The following is a 6,358-nucleotide window of genomic DNA, read 5'->3' on the forward strand; positions in this document are numbered from 1 at the left end:
GCTAAGTGCACAGCAGGTCAACATATTATCTTAGTCTTACAAAGCTGATGAACCGTGGAAATGGTGAAGAGAATGTTTATCTGTAGCAATTAGACTCCTAAAGGGCTCATGAATCCAGTAATTCATTTGTGCTAACTCTCATGTAGTTGAAGTTAACTTTAAACTTGCCATGTAGCCAGTTCCTCAGCCTCCTGCCTCCATCTCCCATGTGCTGGGATAAAGCCACCATGATCACGTGAACCTCCTCACTCTGATCATACTTAATGAACCCCCAAATCAAACCCCTGTGTCAATAGTAAGGTTGCCTGTTGATTTAGTGGTAGCTGACAGGACTTTTCTGTGGATATGAAGCGTGGTAGTATTCGAAAGCTTTACTTCGTAATCAGTTTTCCTCGGAAATGTCTTTTTGGGTGGTGGCAGCCTTTTATACCTGCTCTTACTCTACAGGACAGCTTTAGGGAGCAAAGGGACCTCGGACGCTGAAGAGTTAAGGACCCTGTGTATCTGACCAACCAAGAAGTGTTGTAACAAGAGAAAATGCCTCTCTAGGTGAAGCAGCCATGTGCTCTGCTAATCTTTAAGGCTGTCTGGCAGACTGCTTCAAATTGTAAGTGTCTGAAAAGAGTCTGAGCCTGACTGGGTCATTAGAATAACATCCTGTGACTGCCCAAACCTTGTGTAAGCACCCTGGTTATCGGCAGTGCTACTTAGAGCTGGGGCAGAGTCAAGGAGGGAGCAGAAAGTGTGAGAATCTTGGCCTCTTAGCCTCCCATTTGTATGAAGAGGGACCAACATACAGGGGTCCCATGACCACAGAGAGGGGACCACAGTGCAGCAGTTCAGAAGCAGAGGTGGTACCCCTTTTTGACCTTTGTCTGCCCGTCCATATCCTCTTGGCTCTCTCTGCTTCCTCTGCAGCTACTAATTCGTAACTCCCCTGCCTCCTCTTTGTTTTCCAGCCCACAGCTTCCACCTTCTTATCAAACTGCTCTCTTGAACTTTATCGTGAACTTGCACATCACCCAATTAAGTGGCAACTTTCTGCCTCTATCTTACTTGAACTCTGTGCACCAGCATTTGCTGTAGGCAATTCGTTTTGCTTAATGTGATGTTTCTCTAATGTCTTGAGAACTTTTTCTGAGTGTTCCTTTGGATCTGCCCCAACTTTCTGTCCTTAGTGTGTTCCTGCTTCCATGATATTCTATTCCTTTTTTCTAGGCCTTATGGTCGTCTATTTGTAAAAGTCCCCAAATCAGCATCTCCATTTCTGGTTCGTTCTAGAGCATAAGGCTCCCAACATGAATACTGAGCAGACACAAGACCAAGAAGGTTATCAGCTCCCAAAGAAACTATGGCAACATTGGAAACAGCTGGCTAACTGTGGTGCCTATAAGCATATTCATGGGCCATCTCAGCTCTTCACACCACGTGGACATGTGATAATTAGTAAATAAATGATAATCATAATCTGATACCTCTGATACAATATGCTATACTAGAAACTGTCTGAGTAAAAAAAAATTACAGATCTGAAAAACAATATTCTTGCCATTTACTCCACTCACTAAAGTAACAGATTTATTGAGTGACATGTCTAGGAACCCAATGTGCAACATGACCACTGTAGGTAATAAAAATATACTACCTATATATTCCTGTTAAATATGATTTAGCTATTCTTTCCACAAAAACAAAATTAAAAATAAGCAATGAAAACCACTTGGCTACCTGTATGTATCCTGCTACATTATACTGTATATTTAAATATCCACAATAAAGCATATTTTTTAAAAAATGAATGATGGGTTTATAGATATACAAATGAATGATGAAATCTGAAATAAACAAAATGAACCAATATAAAATAATAATGGTAAGAAAGCGACTGGAAATAAGGCAGAGGTCGGCTAAATAAGGCAACCTCCGAAAAGCACACCCCCACCCCGACACTTTCCCTCACTGTACCTGATGTGAGAGAAACAAGAGCAGGACGGCTCTTTCTCCTACAGCTCCCGCAGAGGATCAGGTAAGCCTGATGGACTCTCTAAACTCCATACAGACAGGATGTAGGAATGAGGGGAGGGGATGTGGGGAGCTGGGGGGATGTTCCAAAGGGGCTATGCCTCAGGAAGCCTAGAGGATGTGACATAGCAACCACTCTTTAAAAGAAAATTAAGTTTCAACGTAATGTTCTGGTGCGGTCTGACTCTGAAGGGCTCTGGCACACAACCAATGCAGGTTCTTATACCAGGCAGTAGCGTTGACCCGAGCTCCTCTGCCTACATCTCCATGGCAACCTGAACTCCTCCACCAGGTAGGAGCAGGGAGGGAGGACCAACAATCTTTCCCTTGTCTGAACCCTTTTACAGCAACCTGTTGAGGAAGCCTAATGACTTTACCGTGTGGCAAGAATCCTGGACACTCGCCAAATTGTCGCTTGGATTGTCACAGACTGGCTGGCATGCCATTGTTTCTTTTCCAGGCCTCAGAAATCAGCTTCTAATTGGCCTCACTTCTCAAGGTTAACTACTGCTAATTCTTTCTCTAAAATGCAATCAAAATGATTATCTTTCTTTTTTCTTTCTCTCTTCTTCTTCTTCTTCTTCTTCTTTTTCTTTTTTTTTTGTGGTGCTGGGATCAAACACAGGACCTCATGAATGCTGTGAAAGAATTCTGCTATTGAGGCATATCCCCAGCCCAGAATGACATTTCTAACATAATTTGTTATATTGCTTTACCACTTAAAAACCAATGATTCCTTGTCTCTAAGCCACACATTCAAATTCTTCAACATATACAAAGAAGACCCTTAAAAATATGGCCCCTTACTGTTTGAGAATTCCTCCTGCCACTACTTCTCAGTTATCCAATCTTTCTTGCAATACTATGATAAAGTTATAATAAGACATGCTATGATTTCCATAATGTATTATATGTTCCCTGTGTTTTTATGCCAAGAGCACCTATGTGTGTCAGCCCAGTTCCCCTTAATTTTTTCCTTAGAGTAGTCTGGCTATCCAGACCACTTTTTCCTCCACACCAAACAACCACTCTCTTGTCGCTATCTGGGGGTTATTTTTCCATTAGTTATTCCAACAACAACTAAGTCCCTAAAATACCTTTTCCAGGGAAAAGAGTTAAAATCATGAAAGTGGACTCAGTATCTGTCCTCAGAATGAACACGTATGGTTGCACTAAACAAAAAGAAGATGTACAGAAATAGAAGTCAGGCAAGACTTAAAGTAGGGTTATGCGACAGAGGGACTGGGGAGCTGTCAGCCGGGGACCTCAAGGCAGTCCTCTGCAGGAAGGTGCTATGTAATCCAAGAGCAAAGTGATCAGAGAAAGCTGTCAAGTGGGCAGCAGGAAGAACATGAAAGCCTTGAACACAGGATCAAGCATAAGGTCAAACAATACAAAGAAAGAAACGTGGCTGGAACGGATGAGGTAGAGGGCAAACAAACATGGCAGGAAAGTAGTTAAAAGATGATGCCAGGCTCTTGGAGCCAAAGCACAGGATGACCTCTTATTCTAAGCACAGAAAGAAGCCAGGGGGCAACTTTAAAAGAACTATGCTGTGCTCTGGCTGATGTTGAAAACTGGGACTCTGGAGAGTAACTGAAAAGGTAGTTTGGAGACAGGTCTTGTGTTGGATGCTAATCAGAAAGGGAGCCATCTTCAGGGTTCTGAATTGAGAAGCCCCATGAAAAAAAAAAATGCACCTGACAAGGCTGTTGTTGTTAAGTAGGAACGTAAAGACTGAGACACAAAAAGCAGAGGCCATTACCATGGTCCTGATTGAAGTTAAAGAGGAACTGATGGGCTGCAGTCAATGGAAACGGAGACGGGAAGGAAGAGAAGAGATACACCAGGGACGAAGAGCCATATGACCTCAGAGTGGCAAAGCCCAGGTATCACGAGGCATGGTAATAGTTCTGGCCTCAGTGCCCTTGGCTTTCTGATTGGAGGTGGTGGAATGTCAATGTCCCAGCAGCGCCTCCCACCCCCGGAAAATAACACTAGAAAAGAGCTCGTCTCTAAGTTCAACAGATTTCAGATAGAAATAAGACAAATCCCTTATCTGGCCACTCAGAACCAAAGCCTGTATTTAAATTAAACTAGGCAGAGTTATGGTATAAAACAAAACAGCAGCATTAAAATAAAGCACATAGTTGATTTTCAAGAAGACCATGGGTCCTTGGCTGAGCTACATCCCTAAAAACATGAAGGATTTCCTCTGCATTTGATGCTATAGAGTATCTGCCTTGCTCTTCCAGCAGAAGCATTAGACACCTGGAAGGCAATATAGTGACTCTCTGTATAAAATCAGCCTGCCCAGGACCTTGTTCAGTACTGTCTATTAGATGAAAGTCAAGATCTCTTTGGTGATCTGACTAATGGTCTTCTATGCACAGAGCTCTAAAGATGCATACTCGAAGAGCTCATTGCCAGCCTAAAACACTATGGAACAGAAATGATAGAAGGAGCAGTAGAAACTGGAAGAAGCTGGAGGCTGAAGTGGTTTAAGGAGTTCACAGGAAGTGATCCTGAGCTGCTCCTTGGCCTGCTGAAGCCTTGTCAGACCTCAGGATGACTTAATCCCTAAGCAGGAGCAGCTCCATGTGAGCTGATTGAAAACCATCCCACGAGATACAACTTAACTTGATTCTTTCAGGTCCTCATTGAAGCCACTGTCTAAGCATGAAGCAGATTTCATACAGACAGACTGGGGTTTCTGAATCCTAAGAGACAAATGCCCTTGGAGAGGAAGATATCTAAGGAGTGCTGTGACCAGTCCCAGGGCTCGTCCTTAGCACTTCAGTGCAGGCTTCCAGCCTGCTTTCAAGGTGAGAGCCGAGGAGCACCTGAGCATAGCGGGGAAAGTCCCAAGGGTCTTCTGCAACCTGCCTGGAAGTCCAGGAACCTCCTACTGATGTCTGTAAAGGTCAACTTGTGTGGATATTTGTCTTTTCATCCAGGCAAAGAAATTATAGCTTCCATCAGAATCCTGAACAATGCCATGATCTAATATTTTTATGTATTTGGAATAGAAGAGGATGCCAAAAAGAATAGAAGGAAGAGATGGATGGTTCATTCACTTGCGTCAACTGATTCAGAAGAATGGCATGCAAAAATACACCAGTAATCCCAACTTATGTCATTGTCATTAAATAGTGCAGGCTCAAATGTCACCATCCTCATATCTCTATTTTTCTACACACACACACACAGGGGGGTTTGCAAAGGTGTGTTGCGGGGAAGTAGGGAGGAGGAAGTATCCCATGCAAGCATGGCTTTCTTCAGGAGTGCTACAGAAAGATGCCCAAAAGAGAACACATGCCTGCTCCCTCATTAGGTACAGACTAGAAGATTTCAAATTCCGAGACTATGTGTGATACTCCTAGTATATTGGAATGCACATGGAAGTACCCCAACTATCTGATTGCCTTTGTATCTTCCCTCAGTCCCAACCTCACTATACCTCCAGAGTTTTCTCCTTCACTTAAATGGTGGCTAGAGATATAAATGCCCTTCAGTGCAATCTTATTTCTTTTCTGCTATGATATTGAATAATATATGTAGATTATTATTATTACATCCCATTCATTGATGAGGAGACTGAATTAGTAACACTAAAGATAGAAATTTAGATCAGAACCCCATGGATATTTATGGATTAGTCCCAGAAAACTCCCGAGACTTAGAGAAAGTGTTAAGAAGGCTGAGAATAAGATGAGTAAGAAGCTATTCAATTGTAGATGCCCCCGTGCACTTTCTCAGCCTTCCATTTATCCCAGAGACACCCGCAGACATAGCAAAGAGGTGACAATCTTGCCAAGATCTCTTCTCGTGGAGAGTGTGTGCAGCCAGAGAATGCGATCTAGAAGGCAGCATCATCGAGTATTGACAGGCATGTAGCCACTGGTTAAATGCCTGCCTTCTGTAAGCCACAACAGTTCTAGCTGTAAACTAGAAATCATCCAAACTTACTAAGATGTTGGGAGAATCCAAATGAACAGCAGGCTTTTAAAGATGCTTTCAAGCCAGGCATGGTGATGTGAACCTACGATCTTACCTATCTAGGAAGCTGAGACAGGAGGAGAGAGTTTAACAAGCCAAGGTAATAAATAAGACCTCATTTCAAAAAGAGAAAAAAAGCCTTCAAGCTCTAACCAGCTATTCAACATAAAGTCCCATGGCTATTGCTGTTCCTTACTTTGTGAAACTTTCCTCGGTCCTTCAGCCAGAAACCGCTTTAACTCCTCTACTTCCCACACAGAGAAAATGAACTTACCATCTCCTCCACGACTCCACTGGCTTTCTCCCTTCTGGCCACGCCACGCTTCTTATACTTTTG

Source organism: Microtus oregoni, unplaced genomic scaffold (genome assembly GCF_018167655.1).
Source record: "Microtus oregoni isolate MIOR12 unplaced genomic scaffold, Mior012 000013F_ref0000133, whole genome shotgun sequence".
Lineage (NCBI taxonomy): Eukaryota > Metazoa > Chordata > Mammalia > Rodentia > Cricetidae > Microtus > Microtus oregoni.